This window comes from Nannospalax galili, unplaced genomic scaffold (genome assembly GCF_000622305.1).
Source record: "Nannospalax galili isolate Female #2095 unplaced genomic scaffold, S.galili_v1.0 scaffold805, whole genome shotgun sequence".
NCBI lineage: Eukaryota > Metazoa > Chordata > Mammalia > Rodentia > Spalacidae > Nannospalax > Nannospalax galili.
The window spans coordinates 1,122,796-1,127,480 of record NW_008353486.1 but is presented as its reverse complement, the minus strand read 5'-3'; the positions used below and the strand labels follow the sequence as shown (position 1 = coordinate 1,127,480).

The 4,685-nt window shown below is 40.0% G+C and overlaps 1 long non-coding RNA gene across 1 annotated transcript in view; it reads right to left on the bottom strand.

Annotated features, from left to right (window-relative positions):
• Nucleotides 1-4,685, bottom strand: part of LOC115067276 — a 23,861-nt gene that overhangs the window by 8,329 nt on the left and 10,847 nt on the right. Inside the window, exon 2 of the long non-coding RNA XR_003846696.1 lies at nucleotides 233-351. This is a non-coding gene — a long non-coding RNA (uncharacterized LOC115067276). The remainder of the gene's footprint in view (nucleotides 1-232; nucleotides 352-4,685) is intronic.

Genomic DNA, 4,685 nt, shown 5'->3' with positions numbered 1-4,685 from the left:
CTTCTTATACGTCATAAATGGGACCTTTAGGGCATATATAAGCAACAGCTCTCCCACTTCTCGGCGTCTTCGGTCTTCATCCTTAGTATGCTATGTAAGAGGCTTATGAAATAAACTGCTGCAGAAGGATCCTGACTTGTCCTCCCGCGTCGTTCTTGCCGGCGAGACGGAAAGCGGTCCGGAACAAGCATGTCCTACCCAGTCTCTCCCAGCTTTGCGAAAGGCCTCTTACCTCTTCCTCCATTTGTTGTTTGGTTCCCCATGCTCAATATGGCAGAGGCTCCTCCCCTTCATGCAGCTAAGGTCAACTGATTGGGTGGGAGAGGTGATGGACTTCTGCCTGCTTGACTCCTTCTGCAGAGTGTGGGAAGTGACAGGTAAAAAGTTGGTGGAGAACATGCAAATGGAGGAGGAGGCACCAGGACACAGATAAAATTCCATTGATGTAGGGTTTATTAGCAAAGGAACACATGGGACAGATTCCCTTGGGGCAGGGAAAATGTCTTCCCAGGTCTTGAGCTGGGGTCTTTTTAAAGGGGAGGCTTTTGCTTCCTGCAGAAGGTGGGAAGATGTATTTTTTTTTAAAGTTGGGGGGGGGTGGGAGTGCAGGACTGTTAAAACCTGTCTTCTTTAGAGATCAAAGGGGAAGCCTGCTGTGTTGGCCAAACAGTGGAGAAAAGTCTGCTTCTCTTGACTTCAAAGATCAAGGTCCTTATCAGCTAGGTTCCCTTTTCTCAGGAGCAGAAGTCCTTGGGATCCTGTTGGTGAGGGGCGGGGCTATCTGAACCTTAACAGGAAGGAGGCTGGACAATAGCTGGCATCATAGTGGTTGGTTGGAGGAACTTCAGATTATAAGCATACGTTGAATATGAGTCAGAGGGAGGAAAAAAGCAAAGCTAATTCAGCAAAGCTCTCTAAGCTCTCAAAGTCTCTATGTCTAACAATTATCTCTCTAATGTTATAGAACTGGCATTGTATTAATTTTTCCAAGTTCAAGTTGGAGATAACATTTGCAATACTATTGGTTCTGTATTTAAATTTTTTTTTATTATTTTTATTTTATGTGTATGAGTGTATTGCCTGCATGTATGTGAGTGCACCCATGTTGTGCAATGCTGCAGAGGTCAGAAGAGGGCTTCAGATTCCCCTGGAACTGGAGTTAAGGACGGTTCGTAGCAGCCATGTGGGTGCTGAGAATTGAACCCAGGTCCTCTGCAAGAGCAGTCAGTGCTCTGAACCGCTGAGCCATCTGTCCCGCCCCTGGTTCTGTTTTTAAAGGTATTGACACCAGAGTTGATTCTGAGTACCCTGGATACATGAATACATACAGACATATGTGACTTCTGTACATAAGATAAAAAGTAGCAGTTTAAACACTAGAAAAGCCAATTAGAGCTTTAATAGATCAAGTTTAAAACAGCAAGATAGCTGGCATGCCTTTAATCCCAGCACTTGAGAGGTAGAGGCAGGGGGATCTCGATGAGTTACAAGCTAGGCAGGGCTAATATTGAGACCCTGCCTTAAACAAAGAAAGAAGAAGGAATAAAATAAGTGCCAATTCAGCACTTACGGCTACCAGTTACTGAACTAAAAATACTAAATCTTTATAATTCTAAATTAGCCTCATTTTACATGGGAGAAAAATAAAATGTAAACAGGCTGTTGTCTCTATTTGCCGAGGAGGAAATTAAGGATTAGAGACTAAGAAGGTCAATGTCATATAGCTCAAGGTTTCTTTAACTTCCTTCATCTTGATCCTTTTCTGCCCAAGCACTTTTGGTGCAACCTCAGGTACATAGGTTTATAAAGCAGCAACACAAGTCAAACATTTTCTGATAATAAATAATAAATTTGTTTTAAATCAATTCTCTGCTATATTATGATTTTGCCATTTGTTAAAGATGAAAGTAAATCTGCATGATGGGATGGCTGTGCTTGTTTATTTTTCTATAAAGAATTAAATCCTGGAGCCTGGGCATAGTGGTTCATGCCTTTAGTCTCAGCACTCAGGAAGCAGAGGCAGGCAGATCTCTGTGAGACTGAGGCCAGCCTGGTCTACATAGAAAGTCCCCAGGTTAGCTCAGGGTAACCCTGTCTCAAAACAAATTTAAATCTTGGCTGAATATTTGATGGACATAGAAAACCTTCGACATTTTTTTTAGACTTGATCAATAGTTTTTAAACTGAAATTTCTTCCTGTCTTTTCTATTTTTAGCATTTTGTGAGTGAGTGTGTGTGTGTGTGTGTGTGTGTGTGTGTGTGTGTGTGTGTCCCACAGCATGTATGTTTAGATTAGAGGACAACTTGTGGGAACTGGTTCTCTCTTTTTACCATGTGGGTTCTGGGGTTCAAACTTAGGTTGTCAGGCTTGCTGGCAAGTGCCCTTATCCAGTGAGCTATCTCAATGGTCCAATAATGAATATTTTGTTTTTCTAATTGCCATTGCTGTGGATGCCATTTCATATAAACATGTAGTACAAAGTGGAAGATGTGGGTTTAAGGGCATTTCAGAAAATGTTGGCAATTCTGTCCTAATCCCAAGCTAAAATTCATGAAACCCGAGTCAGGATATTTTAAAATAAAACACAAGGCAATCCAAACATTCAATACATGCTGAGAGATGGCCATAGGAAAATATTAAAGTCATTGTTTTCCATAATTAAACCATTACATATAAACCATATGAAAGCAGAAACCTTTATAATACAGTAAATATATAAGTATATATGCAGTAAAACCCTGCAATTCATGCTGGGCATGGCAGCTTATACCTTCAATCACAGCACTTAGGAGGCAGAGGCAGGTGGATTTCTGTGCAACTGAGGCCAGTCTGGTCTCCATTATGTGTTCCAGCCAGAAATTCATACATAAAATAATTTTTGGGGGGGCCTTTAAGCTGTAGTGAATAGGGTTTTTTCTCCAATTTCTTTCTCAGTAAGTTTGTTGTTGGTATTTAGACAATCTACTGATTTCTGTACGTTGATTTTGGGCTCTCCTACTTTGCTGCAAATATCAAGTCTAAGAGCTTTCTCATAGAGTCTTTAGGGTCTTTTAAGTATAAAATTAAGTTGTCTGAAAATAGTGATTAATTATAATTCATTTCCTATTTGTACCTCTTATTTTTGCTCTCTTGTCTTATTGCTGTAGCTGAGACTTCAAGCACAATATGGAGTAAGAACAGAGAGATTGGGTGCCACTGGCTCATTCGAGACTTCAGAGGAAAAGTCAGTTTCCCTCCATTTTGTATAATGTTGGTTATAGATCTGTAACATACATAGCCTTTTATTATGTTGAGGTATGTGCCTTCTAGTCATAATTTTTAAAAATTTCTTTTTTTTTAAATTGAATTTTCTTGAGTTTCATACAGTCTCTTTTGATCATGGTTAGACCCCTCCCCCTGACTATTTGCACCTCTCCTATGCACCCCTGCTGGTTTTCATGTACTTGTCATATATACTAAGGCATATCAAGCAAAGTTTGTGTCTCCAAATGTCCTTCACTGCATGTCTGTCCACTGAAGCTTGGTTAACCTATCTAGAGTCACACACTTAAAGAAAACCTACTCTTTTTGTCCCAGTGCTTATTGGTTACCATTAGTTCCTTGGCTAAGGTTGAAGTTTCTTACTCGTTTCCCCATTTCTATGCTGGGATTTTGTCTGGTTTGAGCTTGCATGGGACTTGTGCATATTGTCACCATTGCTCTGAGTTCATATGAGTGACTTTCCAGCTTTCTGGAAAACTCTGTTTCCTTGTGGTCAACCACCACTGGCTCTATTTTTTCATCCCCTCTTCCACAATGGTCCCTAAGCCTTAGGTGGCAGAGATTTGATATAGGCGTCCTATTCAGGGATATTGTTGCCCTATTAGAGGGTAACTTAATTTAAACTTTTTTTTTTTAATGTATTTTGTCTAGAGAACTTCTAGAATGGTAGATTGCCATATGATTTTTCCAAAAGGCCTTTAGTGTTAGTTACCCCTCCCATATTCCCTCCTCCATGCTGCCCTCCCATTCCCTACCCCAGTAGATGCTTCCGGTTCCGTTATCCCCTTTCTTTTTTATTCCATTGTCCTTCCCTTGAAAGACTCCCTCTCACCAGTGGTCCCTTACTAGTTTCTTAACTTTTATGGATATTCCAAATGAAACACACGTATCTAAAGATTCAAAGCAAATATCAAAAGATGAAATACAAGTGGTTGAGAGACACTTTAAAAAAATGCTCAATAACCTTATCCGTCAGGGAAATACAAATTAAAACTACCTTGAGATTTCATCTTACCCCAGTCAGAACAGCTAAGGTTAAAAAACAAACAAACAAACAAACAAACAAACAAACAAACAAAAATGCTGGTGTGGATGTGGATAAAGGGACACACTTATTGACTGCTGGTGGAAGTGCAAACTGGTACAGCCACTATGGAAATCAGTGTGGAGGTTACTCAAAAAGCTATAAATAAATCTACCACAAGGTGCAGCTATACCATTCTTGGGCATATACCCAAAGGACTCTATATTATACTACAGAGATACTTGCTTATTCATGTTTGTTGTTGGTCTAGTCACAATAGCTAGGAAATGGAAACAAGTGCAACTGACCATGACTAGTAATAACCAGATACATACAGATTAGAGATGCATGTGCCAACATCAAAGTGTTATTAGCAAATAATGGGTTTATACTGAGTAC